Here is a 10,566-nt window from a genome sequence, read left to right on the forward strand (position 1 = left end):
GAAACGCTAAATCATGCTTTTGATGTGATAATTAGGGAATTTAATGATTTTGTATTGTTGAAATAATTCAAACATTTGTCCACATTAGTTCAGATAAATCTATCAGTCTATCTATATAGATCGATCTTATATTATACTATATATTATCAATGGCCTAGGTTGGCTCCAGATCCATAAAATGTTATTTACGCATTTGAGGATGATGTGTTTTATATTGATAAAAATACAGCAGAACTGGAGACAGGCGGGTTTTGCAGAATACTGATGACACTGTATGTGTATGTGTGGTGGAGGCTATCAGTGCTGCTGCAGCAGGCTTCAAAAGGTAGCCGTCGGCCAGCCCTCCGCTGTCACAGTGGAGCTGTCTTTTCAAAAACCTCCACCAGCAGCTCAGATGAAAATACATACGAGCCTACGAGAAAGGCTTTTACTTAAAGATATTTAAACTACAACTGAAAATCAATTGATGCTGTTTCCTAAAACCTATTTCCTTCATGAGAGTTATTGTCCTGATAATTCGTTACCGATATTCTGACAATGAAGGAACCTTCATTTCTTTTTTTTTTTTTTTTGTGCCTCATTTGTTGTCCGGATATCGAAAGAGTGTTAGTTTTTCCTTCTGTCTGTGGCACAATGTCCCCATTCTGGGGAGTGTGTGAGTGTAGTGTTGACACATGTTAGTGCTGGCTGATTAGTCGACACATAAAGGAACGCGCAGCCCCTCCATCACTATTCAGCCATTTTGTCTCCCTGTCTGTCACACTGGTGGAGTGGATGTATGTGTGTGTGTGAGGCTTTTGTTAAGGTAATGCAGAGGAGAGAGAAAGAGCGAAGGAGAAGACACCGTGAAAAATTACACAGACCACAGCCAAGTCCCTGTGACCCAGGGATGCTTTTTTCCCTTTAATCTCTGCACATCAGAATCAAACAATTTCAGTCATGTTTACCCCCGAAAGTCGTCATTTTGAAACATGTGAAATAAAGTGTTTTTAATGATAAATTGTTAGGAATGTGTTGTGTAAGGTAGTGAGCCACCAGATCAGTGGGTCTGTTGTCTATTGTGTCTTAAGTGGATTAACAGAGCGGTCAGTGAGACAGACAGCCAAAGTGGCAGCCATAGCGGTTGTTTACAAGCTCCTGTCACCTCTGTCGCTTCAAATTTTCATACGATACTGATTTGTTTTTTTTAGACTTTCTTACAATAGCGGGGTGGAGTTTGTGCAAAATCGTTGTGTAATCTTTTTGATAAAAGCATGAGTGGCACAGTTATATCTCACATATTTAGATATATTTTATACATTTAAAGCTCCTTCAGTATTGCTGCATGATTCTATATGTTTTATTGTAATCTACTATTATTTACACACGGTTTTCTTAACAGATGCAATGTCAAAACTCCAACTGCAAAATGCAGGATTTCTGATTCATGCAGCATGGAAAATAAAAAAACACTATAGCTACCTTACCTTTAAGTAGAACTTAATTATTGTATAAAAATAAATTATTATATTTTTTAAATAAATTGTTTTTGTCAAATCATGTCCACATGTCACAAAAATGTCATTGTACAATAGTCATTTTGTAATAATTTTAATATCCACATACTATTATATTTAAACTTTACAATCTCTTTTAGAAATAAATTTACAGTAATATATGTATTGCTATTTGTGTCATTTTGTGTCATTTCAGCATTTTATTGGTGATATAATAGTGAGCTACGTGTAAAAACATAGAAATAAGTCATCTTATATGACTGTCAGAACAAAGTCATATAGTCCATCATTGACACATTTCAAACATGTTTTATTTCTTGCAAATAAAGAGTTTGATAACGCCAGTTTTTTCTTATCCACATATTCTAATATCAGTCAAAACTAAATGTTGAGGAAAAATGGCCATTTTTGTTACAATAAATAAATGTGCCACTACAACAATTAGATTATTTTCAGAACATAATTAAATATTTTATTTCACATAATATCTCACCAACAGACCAACATATCCACTGAAACACGTTGTATATAATAAATACTTGAAAAGATACAAACAAATGTAACGTATTATTATTAGTAGTAGTAGTAGTATTGATAGTGGTGGTGTTATTAAATTAGATAGAATCCTTAGTTGATTAATTAATTACTTTACTAAAGAATAAAAAGAATAAAAACTAATAAAATATATTAAATCAAACGACTTCACGTGTTTGAACAGCATAGCACCCCCTCTGGCTCTCAGGTGTCTTAACATCTTAAACTCAACTCGTTTGATGGATCCACTTTGTGAGCGAAGTCAAATGGTTTGATAGTAAAGTGTGTGACTTTTTTAAAAAAATGTTTTGTATTTTAGTTCTTGTGTTTATTCAAATGTTGTACTGCACATAAGTGTTGTTTCGTCTTCATAGCATATTATTAGTGCAATAAGGCGTTGAATAGAAGTATTGATCTTGATGCTCACATTTTTTATTGGATTACTCCGTTCTGAGTCCATTTCATTCTTGTTCACATGATCATACAATGAAATATTTGTTAAAAATAAAATGAAGCACAGATACATCACATAAAATATTATTTCCTTGTTTTATGATTTTTAATTCTTTCTAAAAAAAAAAAAAAAAAGGCCATAAACTTATAAAAAAAAAATCTATATATTCTCTATAAAATCAACGTGTAATCCAATATAAGAATCAACCTCCCACTGCAGATTGTGTGTTGTGGTTTGACTTGATGTCTGTCACCGTTTCTATTGTGTGTTTCTGCCGGGTCACAACAGTGTGCTACTGTAGATGTTTGAAGAGCAAGAGAGCCACATATTGACGAGAATTGTGATGAAAAACTATAGATATCCTTGAGCTTCTGATCAGACTATTCATAGAGATCCAAATTAAAACATGGCAGATATAAGTCATTGCAAATGAAGCTTCTTTCATATTTATTATCACGCTGCATATTTCTTATCTCTATAGATAATAAATACTCACATCTTTCAGATTTATTATCAGGCTCAGTATGTCTTATCTCTACAGGTAATATATACGTCTGTATGTATACACTTAACCTTTCCTGCAATTTACCCAAATGATAATGATGATATCTATAGTTATAAGTACTGTGAATTAGGTGTGATGATGATGTGACTTACCTTCAAGGCCTTGAAGTCACACAAGATGATTTATTCCTCTTATTTCTCTTGTATTTCTCCTCTTTTTTTGTCTTTTGAAAATAATTTCAATAGATTCTGCACAAGGTTGTGTGTGTTGGAGTGTGTAATAGCGCAGACAGTAGTTAATCTGTGTTATGTTGTCTGTATTATAAATTTGTGTGTTTAGTGTTAAAGAAGCTTCTGCACAGCGCTTTCTGGAAAATATTGTCGGTCTGTTCTGTTGTATAACTGAAGGAAATAGTGGACAATTTTCAGTAGTTTTGAATCAAGAATCAAGCTTCAGCATTCGATCATTTATTTTAGTGCACATCTGACTAGAAATTATGATGAAGTCACACTATTATTTTGTGCTTACGTGCAATGTTGTGTTATGGCTCATTAGATTTTGTCAATTTAGATTTCAGGTGCTTATTGAAATAAGTCAGAAGATAAATAATATCATGAACCTCTTATTTGGTGTCTGGTGGCTTTTCTTTTTTTTTTTTTTTTTTGTGCCATCAAAAAGTGCTTCTGTTTGTCCTGCAGTCGTTCAATGACTGTTTAACTTAGTGTAAAGGTACACAGAGTCTATTATAGCATTTAGACGACTGTGTGTTAAGCCAAATTACCTTTTAACATTTAAAAGGAGCGTCTTCTCCTCACCATTGAATCTATCAGCTCCATTCACTCCTGTTAATGATTGAGGCCTGTGCTGCTGTAGGCTGCTATTCATGTCCAGCCGTCTATGTAAACAGAAAAGTGTCGTAGCGATGGTGTGTGTGTGTGTGTGTGTGTGTGCAGCCTTTTAAACTGAGGTTTAGCATCCACAATACTCTCCCTCTCTGTTGTCTATTTTTCACTCTTTCTTTTTCTATCCGTGTCACGCATTCTCCCTATCATGAACTCAGACACACACACACACACACACACACACTCACACAGTCAGTCAGACCTACGGAGGATCAGTCATGCTAGAGGTCGTCTATGGGCTAACTTGACATTGTTGTCTATAAGCTGCTTTGGAGCAAGAGGAGAAGTTTAAAGGACAATTCCAAATAGTATGTACAAGGAAAGACTCTCTCCCTTCACACAGCTTGGTGTCAGTGAACTAGGCTTTTGTGCGGAAGGGGGAGGGCGTCAATTCATTCTCGGTTCAACCCATTCCAAATGTGAATAGAAACCGCAATTGATTTGCTAATGATAGAGTATTCATTCTTAATAAGATGGATATAACAACCTTGTCCTTCTCAGTATTGGAATATTTGGAAGAAAATTGGCTTCCTAAATTGATTAAACTGAAGGTGAACAGGGAGCCAGCCGTGCAGGATGTTGTTTTATGCTGCGGAAAGATGATTTGAGATAAACGTGATGCAGCTGTTTATGTCAGTTTTATTGTTTTTGGATTTGTTGGGGCTGACCAAATTATAACTGTTGAATTATTATGCAACAAAATGTGTGGAAATATATGCTCAATCATGATTTACTAAATGCATTTAGGTGTAAATAATGTTCTCAGGAACGGCTTCCCTCGTCTTAGCTGAGGATTCCTGCAGGCTCAGGACGCCAATATCAGAAACAGTTTTTATATGTAGACTTTCTTGTCATTTATTTTACCATTTATGTGCAGTATTTCCATTAAATTTGGCTGATTTTTTTTATTTATTCTAAAGCAGTGTGTAGTTGCATTTTGTAAAGGTTTTTTTTTTTTATTCTCACTCCTTATTTCATATTTGAAAACAAGGAACATTTTGATTTTATCAGATTAAAGTGGTTAAATACTATCTGTGATTATCTTTTTCAGTAGATAAAACAATACAATTACTGATTATCATTTATTACTAACATTCGATAGAATTGGCAGGATGTATTGACTGAGGGAATGTTTTTTTTTCCTCCGTCCGTACATCCAACAGCTGCAGTACCATGCAGTACTGGCTGGCATCATTTTAGCACTGCATGATCTATGTTTTCTATAGATCATCTGCTGTATCATGAATAAAAAATCACTGCATAGCACTATTTGAAATTGGACTTCCGCTGTTATTTCCCATTAAACTAACATTTAGACTCTCTTGTGTGCTTCTTAAAATTATTTCTTAGTTGGTACTAAGAAACAGCAATGATAATGACAGTCATTGGGCCATGCTGTGTATTTGACACAAATGACATATAAATCCAGATGTGACTGGCTCTAATGAGCAGCTGTTGACGATAATCCAGCTGATAAATGACTTTTAGACGTTTTAAACCCTTCAGCTCCAATATCTTTCCATGTGGAGTTTAATTTGAACATGACATGGTGAAATGTAATGAAATATGAGGGAGCAGTGTGGTAGCTTAGTGCACCAGCCACATATTCACAGTGTTGATTGAAATCCAGTGCATGGCCTCTCTCTCCTGTACTCTCTTTCCTATTAAATAAAACTGAAAAATGCTATACACATGATCTTTAAAAACAAAATAACACAGCTCCCTGAAATCAAACTGCAGATAGCTGTGAATACTAAATCGATGGCCTTCGTTGTCCACAAGCTTGCTGTGCTAGTCGCATGTCGTTGCTTCGCAGTGACGGACGCAAGGCGAGAAATCTCACCGTGATTTTACTGTTAGACCTCAGTTGCTCGCGCATAACACAGCTGTACTGTGTATCTGTGAATAGCTGTCACTGTTTTTCAGCTGCTTCTGTCTCTCAGACCCTCAATTTCCTCTACCAGAAACTGGTGTGAGTGTTGCCTCTCTCTGTCTGTGCAGGATGGATGCGGGATGGAGGACTTTTACCATGGCAACCAGTAATGCAGTATAGATGCAGGGATTGAGCCTTGGCTACCGCTGTAATAATACAGGATTCATGGGAGGCAGGTGAAATGTCATCCGGGCTGTTGTTCTAAAGTAGTAGTAGTGCTTTTGATGTCTTGCGTGGTCAACACTAAATCCCACTTGGCTCGGCAGTGGAAATGAGGTTATTGTTTCCTGTATTCGTTCAGCACCACAGCATCCTTTCTATTCAGTTTCCATTCAGCAGTTTGTAGCTGACAAAAGAAATTCTCATCAGCATGGTTTCCTATAATGTATTATAGCACCACTTCATTTTTATAATGCCAGCTAGTAGTGTCTCCTTCACATTGTTTCTTATATCGGCTTATAATGCCCAATCCTCATAATCCCACTGTAGGCTGGGTCAAATATCCAGTCCCTGCAGTGTCCTCTCACCTACTTCTAAGATGTGATTTCAGTATCCTCTTCCTCTTCCTCCTCTACACACACTGGATTGTAGCCGAGCAACTTAACACCTAACAGGTTAGCATTGGAGTTTTGATTGAAGTGACTTTCTGGTGAATGATCTTTCTTTTTTTTTTTTTCTTCTTCTTTTTTTTTGCTGTCAAAAAAAAAGTGAAGCAATCCCACCTCTGTATATTCTGTGGTGCATATGGTGATGTTTAGATGATGCAATGTTTGCATGTGCTGTGTACTTAAAATTCACAGTGCAATGAAACATGCAGTGTAAAAAACGAAATAAAAGAGCAGAAATACAGAGGTAAAGGTGCTGCTTGATAGTTGATTTAAAGCTAATTCAATCGTATTTTTGTAGATTGTTTTGAGTATTTTAAAGTATTCATTGATTTGCCTCATCAAATATCATATTAAAAACCAAAGCTGAGAAACACATATAAGTTTGAAACTGGTCACAGATTGAGACATCATCAGCTCTGTACCCATTGTTTCTTTAAAACAATGTTTGATTTGCCCCGCTGTGTGAGAGCCATTTTCCAAGAAGGCCATAAGTCGCAACCCTGTACACGAGAGTGTCAGTCCAAAACAAACATTCCATCAATGTGCTCCTGTCTATAGCTCTGCCCTGACCTGCCGCTACTGTTGCTGTGTGTGTCCCTGTGTGTGTGTGTGTGTGTGTGTGGGGGGGGGGTGTTTGTTTTGTCTGCCCCTATCTATAGCGCTGTCCTGCCCCTTTCTTTCACAGCTAGAGAAAGGAACCACACCCCTCAGGCCTTGGCTTAGTGTATGTGTGTGTAGCGTTTCGCTCTCTTGGGATTTTTGGATTTCTTTTGCAGCTTCTGTTCCTTTGCAATAGCTACAGAACAACAAATATATATACAGTATGCATCTGCAGAAAATAAACACAAGGAGTTGTACTAAAACTATTATATGAATTACTTAAAGGTTCGCAGACCCACACACATAGTATATGTATATGTTCAAACATATTCATATTTGGGAACACACACACATCTATACCCTTCACTGCTCTTTCTACACACAGCATACACACGTTCAGGCACAGGATATCATAAAAAACACATTTACACAAAAGCATACATACAACACATAGAGGCATGTGAGTGCACACATACAGTATACCTACACATAAATTAAAGAACGTGGCACACACACACACGTTTATGTAAACACACTGAGTTGGCTTCAGCCAATAAGAATAGAGCTTGAATGTGACCTGCGCTTCCCTTGTGAATATAAACCCCCAGGGAGACCAAAACCTCCCTGTTTGTGTGTGTGTGTGTGTGTGTGTGTGTGTGTGTGTGTGTGTGTGTGTGTGTGTGTGTGTATGCGTGTGTTATTTGTGTTATCCGGGGTACTGTATTAATACGGGCTCACTGCATGTTCAGTGAGAGCACAGGCCCATACACATACATGCAGTTCCCTCACAATCGGGCATTAAGCCGGATGAGTGCACATAATTGTTGGTTCTGTCAAGGTGTGTGAGAGATGGAGCGTGCGTTTGTCTGTGGTGCAAGCAGGCGATAATGTATGCAATCCCCTATGGTTTGCTTGTGTGTGCTGGTATGGATTATAATTCTGAATCTGCTTTAATACATTTCTGTCTTAAAACTGGAAGACACACAGAAAACAGCAGTGTTGGACTTCACTGTCAGTCATTAAAATATAGACAAATATGAGAACTTCCATAGAGATTCTATGAAAGCTGAAGGCCTCATTTTACCTAATGAATATATTTAAACTATGAACTGATTTTTGTCAGACTTAAATGACCTCAGCCCTAGTGTAAAATGTTGGATAGCAGCCAAATATTTACCAGCAAATATACACGATAATTCAATCACTGTGGAAAATACATCTAGCAATGCGTTGCTAGACACTAGATGTATTGTAGTCAACAATTATAGGCTTTGAAAGGAGACATTTTACAAGCTTTTTCCCGCATGATCTACATTTGTTTACATGCAAACAGATTGTCATTATAATTACAATGTGCTTTTAAAAAATGACATCTTAATTACAATGACATCCATACCAATGTGCATTTATCAACAAATTGCAGGTGTATGCACTCCTCCGGTGAACTCTTCGTGCTGCCATGATGGAACATGAAACGCCCTCTCCAGCTGGAAGAACAAGTGCTGTGTGGGCTCCCTGAAGTGGTGCAAGCACTGGGTCATTGGAGAGCCACAGCGTGTTTGGGAACAGAACAAGCTGTGTTATTTCAGCACAGCCTGTTGGATGAAGGGCCATTTCACAGGCATTTTGGATTAATCTTTAGCAGGATCTCTCCAGGATCAAACAAAATTGGATGTTTAACCTCACGTGTCGGAGAGCTGAGAGTTCTCTGATAATAAACCAGGATAGAGAGGATTGAATCTGACCCACATTGGGTTAAACATCACATATTTCTAAATGACCTGACTCCCACTGAAAGATGGAAATATAGTTATACTACATAGTGTACCTATCCTTACTCAGGTGAGTATAATCCAGCGTGAGGAGAAATAATTAAATCTATAATATTATTACAAAATGCAAAAAGAAGGCCCTCCATTCAGTTTATTTCTAGTCTGCTTTGTTATTTTTGTTAGCCTGACATCGCCAGACCAACATGAGCTTGCAGTTCCCAGGCTATATTTTTGTTAAAAATAAAACATATTTTGAGTATACAGTACAGCAATGTTGTAGTTTCTGTCCTTCTCCCTTTGACTGATGTCTGACTAATCTTACACAAATAAAAAAAAGAAAAGAAAATGATTATAAGACCTCTAAGCAATCCATGTGACCTCTTGATGTCCTATAAAAAAGGTGACTTTTTCAAATGTAGTTTCATTCATTGCTTCACATAACTGTTCATATTACCTGTACACAAACACAGATTCACATCTGAAGCCACCAACCCTCCCCCTCACATCTCTTCCTTCACCTCACAAACTGTTTGCTACTCTATATTGGGCAGAGTGTAGAAATATCACCTAGTTCAGTTTGATATGAGCAGTGACTGACAGGTCTTCATTTAACAGGCATACTGCAATTTAACATTTCATATGTAGAGAGAATACTAGTAATATAAACACACAGTATAAGCCTAGAGATTTGGATGTAAATAGATTTTATATATACACTTCCTGGATAAAAATTCCAGTAAAATATACAGTATGAATGAAATTCCTCATATTTGAGCTGTTTTGTACCAAACGTAATTGTCAGCTGTTGCTTATGAATACAATAAAAATGCACTGAAACCAAAAATCAATGTGTTTGATGCAGGGTTAGATTAATAGATATCACAGATTAGATTAAAGCAGGATTTTCATTGAGAGTAAATCAGATTTTTAACCATGTGCTCTTAATCCAAAGCCAGTGGTCACAGATGGTTATGCTGTATGGTGACAGTCTGGTTCTGATTAAAACTTTATTGTAATTACAGCCCAATTGTGTAACTGGCACCCTCTATTGAACCACTGTCAGTCCTGTACTGTCTTTGTTTAAGGAAGACATTCTTACATTATTTATTCCCACAGTGGAGTTATAATGGATTAAGATAGTTCCCAAAGGGCCCATCAAACCAAACTCTACAACAAGATATGAAATATAAATACACTGAAAAATGAAATATGTTCTTCTGTTATCATGCTTTTCTATTTTTTATGTTATACATTTATGTTACACAGTAATCCTTATTACCAGTAATACCAACAGAGTATTTTCAGGTTGGAAATGCTCAGTTTAGTTTGGGTAAACTCTGTTCTGCTGATAGAAAGGAGCCTTTTATGAAGAAACTCCTGTACTTGTCGTATTCTGCTTCCAGCCATATTGGAAATATAAAAAACAACCTTATGTTCACAAGTCTCCTGTCCTAACCATGACATTACCTTTCCACTCATATATGTTTTGGAATATAATCAAACTATCTGCTATATAGATTGTTATGTAATCCTCTTTTCTTAAAGTCACCCATTGCTCCATAATTTCATACCTGTTTGGTTATATCAGCATGTTCCTGTGAAATCATGTGACTACACGACCCATTGACTCCACAAATTGCGGCTATATATTAAACTGACTGATAGCACTAATTCTCACCGTGGTTTGAAAGCCATTCAGGATAAAATCAATCACTCTCAATTACTGTAATTTTCCATGTCGCAATCTAATGACACAGGGTGG

At 36.7% G+C, this 10,566-nt stretch overlaps 1 long non-coding RNA gene across 1 annotated transcript in view; it reads left to right on the top strand.

Annotated features, from left to right (window-relative positions):
- Positions 1 to 9,072, top strand: part of LOC121904947 — a 48,351-nt gene extending 39,279 nt beyond the window's left edge. Inside the window, exon 4 of the long non-coding RNA XR_006098321.1 lies at positions 8,456 to 9,072. This is a non-coding gene — a long non-coding RNA (uncharacterized LOC121904947). The remainder of the gene's footprint in view (positions 1 to 8,455) is intronic.
- The last annotated feature ends 1,494 nt before the right edge of the window (positions 9,073 to 10,566 follow it).

The sequence above is a fragment of the Thunnus maccoyii genome, chromosome 10, assembly GCF_910596095.1.
Source record: "Thunnus maccoyii chromosome 10, fThuMac1.1, whole genome shotgun sequence".
Classification (NCBI taxonomy): Eukaryota; Metazoa; Chordata; class Actinopteri; order Scombriformes; family Scombridae; genus Thunnus; species Thunnus maccoyii.